General features: G+C 46.2%; 1 protein-coding gene across 1 annotated transcript in view; it reads left to right on the top strand.

The window, feature by feature from the left end:
* PTPRQ (protein tyrosine phosphatase receptor type Q) overlaps window positions 1-17,468 on the top strand; it is a 1,423,303-nt gene that overhangs the window by 419,550 nt on the left and 986,285 nt on the right. The window lies entirely within an intron of this gene.

Genomic DNA, 17,468 nt, shown 5'->3' with positions numbered 1-17,468 from the left:
GTAAAAATTAACTTTAGTTTGCTTTAATGCCTGTGAGGTGTTGGGGAATCTTATGTACAGTTGTATTCTGCTGAGCATGGCATTGAGAAATGCGTTGAAAAATCTAGAGAGGGCACTCTGTGATACCCCTCCAGCTGCTGCTATGACCCCTTGATAGCTCCCTGAGGCAAGTAGGTGCAGGGAGCATAATACCTGCACATGGGTGGGTATGCTATTGGTCCTGTGTGTTGTGCGCTGCAGCATGGGTTGTAGCTCAGCTATCAGGTCAAGTATCATGGCTGAGCTTAACCTATACTTCTGATAAATTTCCTCCTCAATCTGCTCAGAAATGGTAATGCGCACTCTGAAAATGCGCTCCTGTCTCCTCCTCCCTCTCCTCAAACCTGCCAAGATCCTCATTCTCCTCGGCATGACGCAGAGTGCAGCCATTGTGGAAGAGGGGCTGAGTCACTCTGGGCCTCTTTATATAGGTTGCACGTGGTTACCACCTGGTTTCAATTTTTGGTAAATTGCATGTGCAAACAGCCATTCTGCGAATATTCGCTATTTGCGATTTTTTGCTACATCGTATTGCAATTCTGTTTTTGCGTGTTGCAATCTGCATCTCACAAATAGCGGCGCGAGTTAGGAGATCGCTATCTGCGAATCGCTATTTTGTATCACAATTAGCGTTTCGCAAAAAGCGATTTGGTAAATCATATCGCTATTTGTGATACGCTGTTTGCGACAAGCAAATTCGTGTCTCATTCGCAAAAAATCGCTATTTTGCGATTTCTTATTTTCCCATTGCGAATGCCTTTCATTCATCGTAAAATGCATTTTTGCATTAAAAAAAACGGGCATTCACATCGTTTGCGAATGCAAAAAGGCTTGATACATCTGGCCCAAAATGCTGTATGTACTGTTTAAAAAAATCAGGTTCAACATATGTCCTGAACCAGGACTTGTTATTACCAGGCAATAGCCATTCCAGCAGTTTTTTTGCAAAACAAATATATTGTCATATGTCTTAACATCATGATAAGCTGTCTACTTTTACATCACTTTATACCACTTTCAAACAGTACTTGGCCTTATATTTTTTGCCGCACTAGAATTCATTCAAAATGGAACATATTTAGTTAAATGCTTCCTTGATAAAACTTTGTGAATTGCTACAATTGTAGGCAATATATTTTGTTTTATAACATTTATATTATCCCTAAGGAAATGCTCTGTAAGGCCCACCGGTCACTGTCTTTTTTTCATTTGAACTTAATATTTTTCCATATTAGAGGAAGCAACTTTAAACAGATGAGGCTTTTTACTCAAGAAATTATTGTCATGCTCAAATACTCTAGGATCCAAATGACCTAATATCTCTACTTTCACATAATTGCACTAAAGGCATAACTTGTGCAGGAAACTGTGAAGTGGTAGGCAGAATCATTAAAATGCGCGCCTACTAAATGGAGGCCCTAGCTTATCAATTTCACATGATTTAAAAGGATCAACACCACCTATCCTTGAGTGTTCAAATGTCTGTGTTTCTCTGTTGATAGGTTGCTTTTGGATCAGTGGATATGTGTGTTTGTTGTGGCTCTTGAAATGGGATGATGGCGTGAGTTTGTCCCTATTGGTAAGGAATCCTATAGGCACTCTGTGCCAGCCAAGGTACTGAGCTACATGTGTATCAGTATTTCTCTTCATTGATTGTTTGTGCTGTCTACATTTGTGTGGGGAAACTGGGCTGATTGCAGAAGCCCCCTCACTTTTTGACCCCATTTTCAGCTGATACTGGTGTTTTCTGACTGTGCCCTGGGCATTGCTGACCAGTCCTATGGTCAGTGCTCTGTTTAAAATGGGATGTGCAAATGAAGCTTAATTATAATTGGCTCTGTCAACCTACCTATAAGTCACTAGTATATGATAGGACCTGTAGGTTTAGGGACCCCAGAGTAGATAGGTGGTCCCTGGTGTCATTGTAAAAGCAGGCCTGCCTTGCTGGCTGCTTTTAAGTTAAAATGAACCCCAAATTTGACTTTGGAATTAAAAGTACTTCCAACGTTTCAAACTACCTTATTTTTGCATATGTCACACCTAAAGTCTGCCCTTGGTGCCCCCAGGGTTGGGTGCAGTGTAAATATAAGCAGGGACCTTATAAAAGATGTTTTATAAGCCTTTGTGAGGGGAAAATAGACAAATTCATTTTTCACCATTTTAGTAAATGGGCTCCATAGGCTAACATTGGGAGACTTTATTTTAAAAAAATAAAATCTTATTTCCAATAGAGATTAGCTAAATATAGCACGTTTAGTACCAGATTAAGGTGGTCATTACTAGTCTGGTGATTCGTGAACCGCCACGGTGGAGGTGGCGGTCGCACTACTGCGGCCCCAGCAAAGCAGACCGCTGTAATATGAGCACGGGGATAGAACCAACAGAAGACAACCAAGACGCCACTCGGACTGCCACGGTCAGCAGCAGGCATATCCAGGCTGGCTGTGAGGCTGTTTCCCATGACCCTATTACTAGGCCGCACACCACCAGGATTTCCAGGTAGGTTGCACCACCACGAAAAGCCTGGCGAAAACGAATCACTGAAAAGGGAACACTCAATAGTCTTCCCAATGCTCTTGCTGGCTATTGAACTCCAGGACCAGTGGCAAAGACACCAACCGTAAGTACACCCACCTAACACACACTGGAGAGAAGGATATTAGTACACAGACACCCACACAACATATACGTGAGCTTCTAGGGTGGATGTGGTGGTCGCACTGCTGTAGCCCCAGCGAAGCGGACTGCCATAATATGAGCACAGCGATAGAACCAACAGAACACAACCAATTCGCCACCCGTACCGCCACGGCCGGAAGGAGGCATATCCAGGCCGGCGGAGAGGCTGTTTCCCATGACCCTATTACGAGGCTGCACACCACCAGGATTTTCAGGGAGGTTGCACTGCCACGAAAAGCCTGGTGGAAACAAATCACTGAAAAGGGAACACTCAATAGTCTTTCCAATGCTCTTGCTGGCTATTGAACTCCAGGACCAGCAGCAAAGACACCAACCGTAAGTATACCCACCTAGCACATACTGGAGAGAAGGATATTAGTACACACACACACAAACAACACACAAGGCACAGCAAACCACGCACACAAACAAACACCCATACCAACACACACACATGCATACATACAATCACACATCTCAAATTGCATATTTACAACGCATACATGTGGAAGGAAAGCCAGGACAAGGTTTTTACCATTGACACCAATGGTGTAGTGGTGCAGCTACATTAAAAAAAAGTCAAAAAGCCAAATAACAACAATGTACAAAGGGGCTCAAGGGCCAGTCCAGAATGTCCATAGTGCCCCTTGCACACTGGGCACATAATAAGGTCCCAACTTCACTCCTTACTGCAAACTGCTGGCCTCCACTGGACAGGGGCATCAATGGAGAGTGCAGGCACCTCAGGGGTGAGGAGAGGTAAGGGTGAGAGTTTGGGTTTGGAGGGGGGTCCTTGGTTTGGGTTTGGAGGGGGGTCCTTTGGCTTGGAGGTGGGAGGTTTGGGCTTTGACTTAGATTTTGGGGGAGTGGGCTTGCATTTGGGAGGGATGACTGTGGACTTGGTGGGGTTGGAAGTCTTAGGTGGTGGAGGGGCATGGCTATGACCAGGGGAGGACTGGGAGGTGGAAGGCAAGGGTGTGGGAGGGTAACAGGGCGCTTGGGGGGGCAGGGACTAGTTCACTGGTAGGGTCCTGGGAAAATTCACCAAGGAAATGTTTTTTGGGGGCACAGGGACAGTTATGGAAGAAAGGTATGGGAGTGGAGGTTGAGGGAGTGGTTGATAGGTGTGTATATGGAGGTGATTTGGGTGCACGTGCATGCTTGGATGCCAAGTGTGTGCTGCGTGACTGTTGGGTGGGTGACTGTGGGTGTTTAGATGTAGTGGGAGGACGGGGAAGGAAATGCAGGGAGATAGCAGAGGGATATGTGAGAGAATGTTATGGTGGTGTCTGCAGGTAGGGTGGGGGTGCTGCATGTGAGGGTGTTGACAGTCGTGCTGAGTGCGCATGTGGTGTATGGTATACATGTATGCAGATCTGATGTGGTGACGATAGCAGTAAGTCCACCTGTGACAGGATCTGGGACTGATGAAGTGGAGACTGCAGGTGTAAGTGGTACAGTGCCTGTCAGGGGGGAGGTGGTGGGGAAGTCAGTGTAGGGAGTGGATGTTGTCATGTCTGCATCTGAATGTTGTGTTTGTGCATGGTGGTGATGGCATTTGTGATGCTTATGTTTGTCCTTGCATACCGAGTGTGTTGATGTGGATGCATGTGGGTCAGAAAATGTGCCTTGGATGGGTGAGGGGAGAGGGGTGTGGTATTGGGAACAGGGAGTTGGAGGCGGGACGAAAGAAGAAGGGACACTGGCTGCCATCAATGAGGAGGCCAGAGCCTAAAAGGATCTCTGCAGGCCAGCCAGGCCACTGTGAATACCTTGCAGGAATGCTTATGTCTGCTGCATCTGCAATGCCACTCCCTGGATGGCATTCACAATGGTTGACTGTCCCACAGAGATGGACCTCATCAGGCCAATAGCCTTCTCACTGAGGGCAGCAGGGCTGACTGGAGCAGAGGCAGAGGTACCTGTGGTGCAGGAGATGCCCACCCTCCTGGGTGAGCAGGCAAGGGCAACTGGGTGGGGAGCAACAGGGATGGCAGTGCTGGAAAGGGGGGTGGCAGACTAGGATGTTACTGGAGTGGTCCCAGATGGATTTGCCACCGCAAGGGAGCCGCCATCAGAGGAGGAATTTGAAGATGGTGTGATCGATCATGTCTCCCTCATGGCACTCCCCTCGCTCTCCATTCTACTGGTCCCCTTGGCTCCGCTGGATCCAGCCTCCTGGGTCCAGTGAGTTGCAGCTTCCCCTCTTGCCGGTGCCCCTTCTCCTGTGCCCTATGATGCTAATACACTCAAAGACAGAAGAAGAGAGGAAGGGAGAGTGGGAGAGAGACAGGGTGTAATGGGTCACTGCCAGCACAACAGTCACACAGAGTAACAACATCAGTATCTGCTGCCGTGCCATGCCACGCCATGCCCACACTTATACATGCTACAACAGTGGGACACCAGGAGGTAAACAACAGCTATGTTGATGTGAACTGCTGATAGTGGTACACTTGTACCCATGTACCCATGTACTAGATGTAGGTCACACTAGTCACACTTGCACCGGAACATGGGAACTCCACATGGCCCTTCAGAGAAACAATTCCTGTACTCCTGTATCAACTGAATTCTGCAATGGTAGGTAGCATGCCTACTAAGCCATTGACAATCAGAACAGTGCCATCTTGCCCCACTCTAGCTCACTACATAGACAGTACATTGCAGCAGACTGAGGACTAACTTATCCCCCTGGCACAGTGGTAGGCAAATACAGATGACAATGCCTGACACCTCAGGTGTACTGATGACGTTGCCAGGAGCTGGGTTCCAAAACTTGGTTGAGTGTGAGCACACAAATTACACATTGGAAGCACATGCCCTCATATGTCACTGTCTCCATGGTATGAGCACAGATCTGTGATACCAATCCTGCCAGGGTGACTGATGCCCATAGTTTACAAGCATCTACCTTCTACCCACACTACAGCTGCCAACTAGTCCTCAACTCAACCCCACCTAAGCAACACATTAACAAGGTGAGAGTGTGTACTTACCCCCTTGTGGCTGCTGTGCTGCCCTCAAGCACCCATCCACCTCAGGGTAGGCCACTTCCAAAATGCGGGCCATCGGGAGGGGGCCGGGAGGACATGACCAGCTGGGCCTCTGCGGTCTTTCGGGCTCAGTGACTCAGGTCCTCCCACCTCTTACTGCAGTGGGTGCTCTGCTGGGCATGCTTGGCGATGGCCCTCCAAATCCCCTTCTTCTGATGGGCGCTGACCTGCATGGGTGACACCAACAGATAGAACAAAGTCATGTTGAGTGGCATCACAGGGACAGTAGTGGACAGCACATATCTCATACAGCTCATGCCCACACTCACATGTCTTCACACTAATCATGCTCAGACTCCTCACCCATCTCCATCCATCCACTCTGCCTCGTCCTAAAGTCTTACATCCACATACACATCACTTACAGACAGGATGGTGACCTTAGGCTCACCTGCTGCTCTGGTGCCACATACAACCGTCCATATAGGAGTAGGACCCCGTCCACAAGCTTCACGAGTTCTTCCTGGGAGAATGCTGGGGCCCTATCACCCGGAGGACATGGCATCTTGGCTACCAGAGTCAGAACACAGGAGCATACGCAGTGGAGGTCTTGTGTGCAGGAGTGTCAAAAGTCAAGTGAGCATTGCCATGTGAAATGGCGGTAACGTCCACTGCGGATATCACCGTCACCACCGGCAGCGATCACCATTGGCTCCAATCTCCCATAGACAACCATGGTTTCCAATGAGGAGTTGCACTCCGGTAGCGGCCGCCTACCACCATGATGTCTAACGCCAGCGGTGTTAGGTCACTTCCATCTGTCCTTTGCACACAAGACAGGCAGCTGCCATTTTACATGTATGTAGTGGATAGTGGCTGAATGTTAGGTGCATCATGGGTGACATTTTGTGACTATGGCACAGCTTTACTGTGTCCACACAGTCAATGCAGCTTATTCTGACTTCTCTCCCATTCCCAGATATGGTGCAATGTTGAGGATGAGACATATTCCTGTGTACCGGTCCTTGGTCAACCTTGCCACCCTGGAAGAGCAGCACTTCATTCAGACGTATCGTCTGAACCGTCAGACCATCATGGAGCTGGTGACCCAGTTGGAGCCTGATTTGTTGCCTGCCATCTGTCATCCCAGTGCCATCCCTCCCACAGTACAGGTGTTGTCAGTCCTTCTCTTTCTTGCCACAGGGTCATTCCAGATGACAGAGGGCTTGGCAGCAGGTATGTCACAGCCAAAGTTCAGTAATGTTTTGAGGGATGTACTGTGTGCCCTGCTAAGACATCTGCCCTGCTACATCAGGTTCCCCCAACGTGCTGATTGAGCCGCTGTCAAAGTTGCCTTCTATGATTTGACACATGTCCCCCATGTGACGGTTGCCATAAATGGCGCATCCATTTCTTTGGTGCCGCCCAGTAGAAATGAACAAGTGTTCATGAATCAAAAAACCTTTTATTCTTTCACTGACTAAAGTATCTCCCAAGTGACAGCTAAGCTCCCCGGTTGTGTTCATGACTCCTTCATTCTGCGGAACTACAGCATCCCACACATGATGGCACCACTACAGAAGAACTGGGGGAGGAGGATGTATGCATTCGTCTGTGGGCCCCTGGACAACTCTGTTCATACCCTGCCCTAACTCCCTCCTAGTCTTGACGTGAGTCCTACATCTGTGCACACAGGGGACTCTGACTATACAACTACATATGCTGAAAAACGTTTTGTTGAGGCCCACGGTAACAAGGCATGTGATCAAGAGAACCTTTGGGCTACTGAAGGCCAGATTCCGGTGTGTACACATCTCCAGAGGTGCCCTACCCTACAAACTACTGAAAGTGTGCCAGATCGTTTTTGCCTGCTGCATGCTACACAATCTGGCCCTGATACGTCACATCCCATTGCTGGATGCAGAGGACCTGGCCACTGAACCAGTTGCTGATGAAGGGGACATAGGGAGTGATGAGGAGGAAGATGTAGTTGACTCCAGGGAAGAGTTGATATGACAATACTTCGACTGAGCTACAAGTATGTGTCAGATGTATGTTGTGTGACCTGTACTCTTGACTGCCTTGTGCAAAGATCCTCTTGGTGTCTGTAGGCACTGGTGGAATTGGGTGGAGCTCTGCCTCTGGGTGGGTTTGGGGGGGTCACATTTCCCCATCAGTGGAGTTGTTACTGTGCATATTTCAGTGCAATTATCACCCTGCTGTTGTGTTACTTCACATGTGACATGTTTGTGCTTTTCCATTGGTCCGAGTACTGCCATATCAACTGCAATATGTGTGCTATGCATTGTGGTGTCAACAGTATTGCTACCTAGCCTCAGAAACCACATTGGGAGGCAGTACAACATTACTGTTTTGACTGGGGAACATGCCTTAAGTTTAGCTTTGTCTGCTGTGATGAAGGGACCATTGGATGGTTGTCTTGGGAATGTGGGTCTGACATGTGCATATGGTTTGAGCTGACACTTGCCAACTCACCCTTTGGACTTTGGAAATATAGTGCATGTGTGTTGTGTGGGCATATTTGATTCCTATAGTGATTGTTGTCCCTGTCTTGTTCAACTTGCAGGGCATTTGTGTGGTGCATTCTGGTTCCTGCATCACCTGTTGACTCCCTTGACACGTGTCCAGCCTCTGCCTGCTCCACTATCACCCATGCTGCATATTGCTTCCCCTTCTGTCACTCTCACAAACTTTGGCAGGACAATAAGTTAACAGTAAAAGATATTATGTCACAGTAAATGGTCCTTCTTACAAGAAAACTGTACACAGTAGCTGTGCTCAATAGTGTTTATTTTTGACTGACATGTGCAAGGGGTGATGAGTGGGTCATGGTGGATGAACTCATCAGTATAGTTAGCCCAGCTGTGTGCAGTCCAGGTCCAGTATAGGGGACCATGAGAGAATGAAGAGATGACAGTGGACAGTCAACAGGGTGTCTCTATGGCACACAAGGGAGTATGTTCAGGAGAGGGTCACTTCCTGGCAGTGGTGTTGGTCTTGGCATCAGTTCCTGTAGGATGTCTGGTTGGATGTCCTCACTTGTGTGGGGGTCCCTCAGCTACAGAGGGAGGGGTGCTGGTGGTCTGCGGGTCCACAGACAGGGCCTCCATTCCACTAGTAACCACTGCAGTGGAGGGCTCTGTTGGGATGTGACTAGTGGAAGGGGTTTGCTGGTGGGTGGAGGACTCACGCAGGATGGTGGTCAGTTCCTTCAGCACCCCTGCAATGGAGGCCATGGTGGCATTGAGGACCTGCCTCTGCTGCATGGCCTCCTGATGGCGTTCCCTCTGTAGCCTCTGGTTCTCCTGCACGGTAGTGAAGATGTGGCCCGTCGTGTCCTGGATTTGGTCTTATGCACCGAAGTCTGTTGTTGTGGCTGCCCCACCCCATGGACCACAGGTCCCCTTCCACTACTCACGGCCCCCTGTGCCTCTGCCCCTGGCACAGTGTGACCACTCCCTGTAGCACCATGACCTTCATTGTCTTGAGTGTGTGCCCTTGACTCAGGCCCCTGTACTGTGGGGCACACTTCTGATTGACCCATCCCTGGGGCACTTGTTCGGGGACGAAAGGCTGACTGCGGTGTAGTTGCCACATGGGAAGGGGAGTCCAGTGTGTCCAGGGTGGGACTGCTGGGTATGGACTGACCAATCATCCCTGATGGTCCAGGCTAGTCGTCACTGTTCAGACATCCACTGGGGCCTTCATCCTGGCGGGCTGTCTGACCCTGGCATCTGCTGGCGGTTAGCAGTGGCAGGGAGACCTGTGGATGGAAAGGGAGTGAGTTCATTTTGGAGATGTACCAGTTGGCCACATTGTGTGATGCACGGTGTAGCCTGGCTTGCTTCCCAGTGATGGCAATGATAGCTGCAGTACTGCAGACATTGTTTGGGGATGCGGATTGTGCCATTGTTTCCATGTACCATTGAGGGTTGAGGATAGTGGATAACATTTCTGTCATTGCCATGTGTTGGAATGCAGTTGAGGTTGCCAATTGGTGTGGCATGTGGTATGGTTTTCCATGCAGGTGTTCCACTGTAAAGTGGGACTGTGATCCTCTGATGTGTAGGGAATGTTGCATTGTGGAAATTGTGGTGCTCGGCATTGTGGTTGTTATCCTTGGATTAGCGGGTGTCTGTGTGAGGATGGTGGCAGTGGGGTGGGGTGGTGTGCAGGGGAGGGGTGTGGGGTGCCTGGGGGGTGCAGAGGTGTGAGATGGGGTGGATTGGGGAGTGATGGGTGGTGGGGACACATGCTGAGCAGCAGTGGTTGGTGCTGGTGGGTATTGTTGGCTTACCAGAGTCAAGACCTCCTTTGATTCCTGTCAAGCCCTCAGGATGCATGATGTACAAGACCTTCTCCTCCCAGGGTGTTAACTCAAGGTGTGGCGGTGGGGGCCCACCAGCAGTCTTGTTCATCGTGATCTGGTGCCTGGACGCCATGGAACGCACCTTCCCCCATAGGTTGTTCCACCTCTTCCTGATGTCCTCCCTTGTACATGGATGTGTGCCCACTGAGTTGACCCTGTCTACGATCCTCTGCCATAACTCTGCTTTCCTTGCCAACGACATTTGCTGGACCTGGCTCCGAAAAGGTGTGGCTCTACCCTGACAATTTTATCTACCATGACCCTCAACTCATTGTCAGTGTAACATGGGTGCTTTTGAAGTGCTATGTTGCGTGTAGGGGGATGTAGTGTGTGTAGGGTGCAGTGTGGGGTGGTTGGTGGGGTGAGGGTGTTTGGATGTGGGTGCAGATGGGTTGTGGTGTTGGTGTGTGAGTGTGATGTGTGCCTAGTGCAAAACGTGCAGTGAGAATGTGCATGTGGTGTATGGGTTCTGTGTGAATGGGTTGTCGCTATGTGTGCTGTTTGTAGGAATCGCAGGGAATTGTGGGTGTGTGTGGGGGGGATGTTTTATGGTGCCATGAGCAGGGGTGTGTGATTTGTGTATGTGTCTCAGGTGTGGAGTATTCAAACTGCCCAATGTGGTGTTGCCTACTATTGGCGGTACCTTTTTGAACCACGGAGCTGCGCACCGCCAATCATGTTCCACCGTGCATGGACCGCTGGGCAGGAAACTGACATGTGATAGGGCGGACTGAATGGTGTCGGCTTGGCGGGGTGGGGGTCGGACAGTCATTCTTTCACCATCAGTCAGCCTGGCGGTGTTGCATTTGTGGCTGTATTTGGGTGGTAATACGGCAGTAACTGTACCGCCAGCACTGACGGTATGGTGGCGGTATTCTGCTTTGCGGACTTGCCTGGAAAACTCCAAAGTCATAATGAGGGCCTAAATGTTATAATAAATCCAACAACTTGCAAATGTTGAATTAAATATAACCAGCTCAGAAAAAGAGGTTTAGAACTCTTTCTGAAAGTTACCAAATTCACCCCTGTAGTGCCCTTCCCTGATTAGCCAGCCTCTGGCAGCCTGAGCCAGGCTACCTTAATGAGATGTGAAGTGGCCTGGGCTGAGATTAAGGAAGCAGCTGGTGGGCGGTGAACTGCTGCAGCAGATGGCAGAGCAGGATGGGGAAATAGTAGCCAAACTGTCCCTCAAAGGAGGGAATGCCACTTTGAACAGAAACTGGACCGTCCCCATTCCCTGCTCCCCTAGACAGATGGGAGCCCTACTGACTAGATTCGGAGAGGGGTTGGACGGGGTATGTTAAGGAAGACTTAGCCACACCAGTGGTTGGACTCAGCCAGATCTAACCTCCAAGGATGAATTTTTGCCATGTTGAGTTTTAGGGAGTGTTGCTTTCAGGGATCCTGGGGGTCTGCATCTGAAGAACTGCACTCACAAGGACTGCACCAGCTGCACACTTTGGGCTTCACCAAGAAAAGGACTTTGCCTTGCTTCTACAACTCCAGGAATGGACTCTCTGTAAGCTAAAGGTACAAAGGAGCTGACCAGAGTTCAAGTCCTGCAAGAAGAGCCCAGCTTACCAGCGCCTAGTGGCCATTTGAGGATTCTGACCAGGTGCATTCTGGGAACTGTACTCCCAACTTCCAAGGAGCAACTAGGAGCTTCTGGAACCTTGGATCAAGTTTATGGACACTTCAATGACCCAAAAATACCTCTGGAAGAAAATCCAAAGATTTGGAGCAACTATTGTAAAAAGCTAGATAAACCGAAGAGGTGCATTTTGGAAGTTGTAGACCCACACCCAATGAGGCAAACCAGAGCCTCTGAACCCTTGGCTGGTTCTGTGGTCCACTTTCCTGAATCAAGAAACACTTCTAAAAGTAAGTGTAAAAAAGTTACATCATGGATGGCCTGATCTCTGGGCTTTGTCCCTGTCCAGTGGGGCCTTTTTTTTAAACATTTTCAGCGCCCTTTGCTTCTAAGAGCTAGTTTTACTTTTAATCTTTAAAAATTCATATCTCTGGTTCCCTACATTGGATTTTTTTTTTCAGTTTGGTGTTATTGTAACGATAAAAATATTTCATTTTTTTATAAATTGGTATTGGATTTGTATTGTGTATTGGGTTTTAATTGTTTACTATTTTGTTGATAATAAAAGCTTTACACACCTGTCTCCTAAATTAAGCCTAACTGCTTGTGGGCCAAGCTACCAAGGGTTCAGCATGGATTAATTTACTGAGACCTTGACTGGACCTAGTGGGGGTTTGTGGCCTATTGCTAAGTGTAGGTACCTACTTGCCCTTACCAATAATCCACTTTCCAACACTTTGCATGGTTATATGCACATGTAAAAGATGGATTAAGTTGTAATCAGTGCAAGTAAGAATTGGTGCTGGACTTGTCAGTATCCAATATGCTCCTGTTTGAATGCCTACCATTTGCCTTTTCTGATTTTTCTGCACCCTGATTTTAACATGGTATGGGCATATGTTTTTTTTTTCCACTTTGTGATTTTTCTGCCATGGCTAGCTGGAAAGGACAATACATATGATAGTCTGCTTGATAAATGCCAGGTACTCTTGAACCTATATAAAAGAATTACAAGTATATATTCATATCTCCCAGGTGGTGGTACTTATCCCTACTAAAATATAAAGTGCATATGTATTGCGCTATGAAACTAATATTTATAAAATTAATTTGTTGAGATTTAGAACTAAATCATATTTTTGTGGGATTAAATATAGTGGTCTTAAATTTAGTCTGTGAGTTAGCATAATTTTCAGACTCATGGCTCGCGGTGACTAGAGTGGAATAATAAACATCTTAATGAACAAGCTTGAAAGCTTGGGCTATAATGTCTCACACATGTCTATTAAGTTGCCCAAAAATCGGGACTATTTTCCTGACAGAGAGTAAAACCAAAGGCTGATGCAAAGCACAAGTGATTTGAGTGGTGGAAATTGTTGTTATTACATGCCCTTGATACTGAGGTCTTAAGCTAATGAATCTTTCCTGGTGAACTTTGGCACCATGATGTAGGAGTATTGCCATACTCATGATAGTCAGATGACATGCCGAGATGAGACCCATTGAATAACCACAGGGTGAAATGTCAAGAGTAATTGCTTTGTTTACAATCTGTGGGCCTGATTTAGATTTCGGCAGAGGGGTTACTCAGTTACAAAGGTGACAGATATCGTGTCCGCCGAAACTTAAGCCCAATAGGAAACAATGAGATTTAGATTTCGGTGGACAGGATTTCAGTCACCGTTGGGATGGAGTAACCCCTCAGCCGAACCCTAAATCAAGCCCATAGTCATGCAGTAGAAATACCTGCAATTTATTAACAGGTTTCTGTACGAAGTGTTATAAATCCAGGGACTATCATCAGTAGTCTGGTATAATCGCCATATAAGTCACATCTGCACCGTTTGCCCTCACTCACTGTATTGTCTGCATTATTGTCACATAAAGTGTTTTTGTTTTCTACCTCCATAAAAGAAGTGTACATAAAGAAATACATTTAACCACCGTTCAATGAGAAAGGCCGTGTTTTATTAATTACGAATATGTGATTTCTTCTTCATTAAGTGACGTTTAAATTTTAAATTGAGATAGGTGGCACGTGGTTTACATAGACGGTTACCAGCTGAAATAATTCCCACTGGACCATTGCTGCTTAAGAAGTGTTCACCCATGTCCTAATCTGTGGATTGGGTTTGTCTTTGTGTTGAACTCATGTAGTCCATAGGTGAAATTTTAATTTTCCATGCCATAGGTGTATTTTCTGTACCGTATATTAAGGTAAATACACCTACGGGGGATTAGCCAATTTCTACATGTTTTGGAGGTTTGAAAGGGGGTAAGCACCCTAGGGTACCGAAAGAAAGTACTTCAGCACAGGAAAGCCAAAGGGGTATGTGGAAGCACCAGAAGGGAGCTTGGGAGGGGTCAAATGGTGTTGTAAGTGCAAATAGTGAGGATAGAGGTTGCTGTAGGACTAATACAACATTGTCATAGCTAGGTAAGAAGGAGGGGGGTGCTTTGGACTCAACAGAATACTAAGGTAATGCATTTGTGCAGTGTTACTTGTGTATTGTGAGCCATTATTTTTCCCGTCTGATGCCAGCCCTTGTGTACTCTATTTCTTGTCACTTGTGTGTCACTGCTCTCAAAAGAATGAGATAGCAAGCGACAACCACAACCTTGGTGCAAGCTTTCATGGGTGCTTTCTTTGGAATATCTGAAATTTGTGAACATTCTGTATATAAAAATGTTCAAACTTTTTTTGAGAAAAAATAACCTGTGATTCTATAAGGGAAGGTGAGAATAGAAGCGTGTGAATTCCGTTGGCTATTCACTCAAAGTCACTGTGCTTTTCTCTAAATGTCACACTTAGGAATGTAAAGCACGGAGCTAGAAATACATAATTCAAGAATAAATAAACATTATGATAATGTGAATATTCTAAATGGAATATCACATGGCATCATGCATTATTAAATATCTGTGAAACCTTAGGAAACAATAAGGCTAACCAACAAATATATGTTATGAGGGGATGCAGAAATAAGACAGAACACGCAACACTCCCACAAAAGAGATCTATTGGCTATCGGAGCCTAAGCAAAAGCTGATTACTTGTTAGTACTGGGCCTTCTCATAAAGCATGCCATGTCAAATGGGTGAGGGTTATGTGTCCTTTTACTCAAAAAGTTATTTTGAGTAAGATATGGTACGGTAAACTGGATCTCACCAGGTGACTTGACACCTGTTCCATGCCTCACACTACTTCTGGTCTTGCATCCTCTGCGGTTTGATTGTTTATCAAGAGACCAAGGCAGTAAGGAACATTAGTGTCCCCAGACGTAACTATGGATTCATAGCTGCAGCCAGTAAGGAGCTTTAATAGTTGCATGCATTAAACAACATGTATAGCTTTAGGCAGCAATGAACACTAATAGCTAGTTACCAACATTGACCATGTATTTGCCCAGGTAGAAGGGACTTTCAATCGCACTCAATAACCTTCTGATGAGGAAAAACCAGGACAATTGGGTTCTCTTGTGGAATGTGGGAGCCTGAATATTTGGCAAAGGAGTCTGGATTGATTGTCGTTTAACCAGTCCCCCAGTTTATCTGGGAATGCTTCAAGAGCATAACTTAATGAAGGCCGAAATGTGTTTTTTATAACTTGCAATAATGGCAAGAGGGAAAGGCCTGTAAAGGTATTCGCTATTTTGCAAAGTCCTGCCGCTATCCTTTTGGCCTGTTTTGCATGGCATCCATGTGATTGCTAGATGTGTTGGAACATTGAAATTCAACACCATGGTATTTATAAGAGTTAATCATATTAATCATTGCTCTTTTAGTTTCCATGACCACTGATGCCCCTTACAATTCTTTGTAAACGTGACAATTGCAGTTTTTCCTGGATTTATTTCTAGTTTATTGCTGTTACAGTAGGTAAACAAGTTGTTAAGAGAAGATTGGAGCCCGGCTGAAAACAAATTCAAAAGTTATGTGTTGTCTAAGTGCTGCATGGTGTACAGGATTTGGCTATTGAGTCTTGGCAGACAAGATTTTTGTTTTTTGAGGTTGTTTCAATGTCGGCAGTAAATCAATTTAAGCGAATTGGGGTCAGAACAAAGCCCTGTTTTAGCCCTTTATCAATGTATATTCACTTAGACACTGTGCATTTGTTGCTGAGTTTGTCTTCAACCTAGTTATTAGAATATAAAATAATGATGGAATTTAATATTTTTGCAGCAAGGCCCCAGTCACTCATCTTCCACCATAAACTGGCTCTATTGAAACTGTCAAATGCTTTTACATAATCAATGTAGCACACATGAAGGGATCATTTTCTACTGATGGTCTTATGGACTAGGAAGGCAAGGACCACAATGTAATAGCTGACATTTTTACAGAACCCTGTCTGGAACTAGGGAACTATGTTTGCCGGCATAGCCCACTCATGTAGATCCTTCAAAATCAATGCGGCAAAACCTATAGCATTCGCATCATCCAGGGCTGTGAGCCTGTAGTTCTCTGAGTCCCCTCTGCTCTTCTTTCAATGGATGGGGACTATATAGGCCCTCAGCCACCTTGGTGGTACCACACTACTAAGTGAAACATTGTCAAAGACACTGCCTGTTGCACTGCTCCAGAAATGTGGCTCAGATTTAAAGATTGCAGGGGGAGACCATCGGGCCCAGGACCTCCATCACTTCTAACTTTTGTAAGTTGCAGCTTGAGTCCTCTGGCACGGCAAACATGGGGCCCATATCATGGCATACCAGTTGCACTCATGGGAATCTAAGTGAGAAATATGAAAGGGAGGTGAGTAGCATGCTTGAATTAGTAACATCCATTGGCAATTACTCTTGACTGCATAGTATGAGAAATGTGATGGAAAGGATACTTGACCTATATTCATCTTCATTAATTACTCTCTGTTGCATCCTAGTTATTTTTTGCCACTTCAGGTAAAGGACTAACCTTAATATAAATTACCATTGGTCCTGCAACAATAGCCGCAGTCCAGCCAAAATACTAGGCCATGTCCCCTCTAAACAGGGACAAAAGCAACTGGGTGGCCATGCTGCTTTTGAATGGGAACAAAAGCAGCCTTAAATCTGTTAGAACATTGCTGAGCCTTATCAGTGTGGTGCAGTATGAGTCTTTGGATAAAGCAAGTATGGGACCCACATATGTCTGAGCATACCCGTCAAACGTATAGTGCCACCCTGAAGGATACAAAGCAATACTCAGTTGAATCATTGATTAATGTCAGGCATTGGCAATCATTCTGAGCAGCATTCCAATATAATTTTTCACTCACTATGCATCTTCAGCCATGGTCGAACATAACACAAATCAGCCTTTGCCCTTCTACAATAGGAGCAGTTCACCCCCAACTTCTCTGTATGTACTGAGCCTGTGGCCCTGAAGAAGGCAATTCAGGAGCAATTGAACACTTTTCCGATCCTTGACTACCTGCATTTTCCCTTGGTGTGCCCTTAATAGACTAAGATTTTTTTTTCTGGCGGATGAATACACCAGATCGAACGGGTTTAATTCTGTGCAATAAGTGGCCATATGGTCTTGATATTTTGTTTGGCTGACGCCAGATACTCTGGATTAACACATGCTTAACTCTCAACCCAGCAAGTCCTTTTTTATGTTCTACTTTTAAAATAAATTCATGCCTCTTCCAGCAATTAACTAGTCGACCAGTATTGCTCAGTGTTCCAAAAAAGTTATCTGCTTTAAAAATATAGTCACATATGTATATGCTAAATCACCTAAACTTTTTGCTAAGGTTATAAAGTAGGCGTACTTGCATGTTTGTTTGACA

Source organism: Pleurodeles waltl, chromosome 4_1, assembly GCF_031143425.1.
Source record: "Pleurodeles waltl isolate 20211129_DDA chromosome 4_1, aPleWal1.hap1.20221129, whole genome shotgun sequence".
Taxonomy (NCBI): Eukaryota; Metazoa; Chordata; class Amphibia; order Caudata; family Salamandridae; genus Pleurodeles; species Pleurodeles waltl.
The sequence above is the reverse complement of the archived record's forward strand: the minus strand, read 5'-3'. Positions and strand labels throughout refer to the sequence as shown.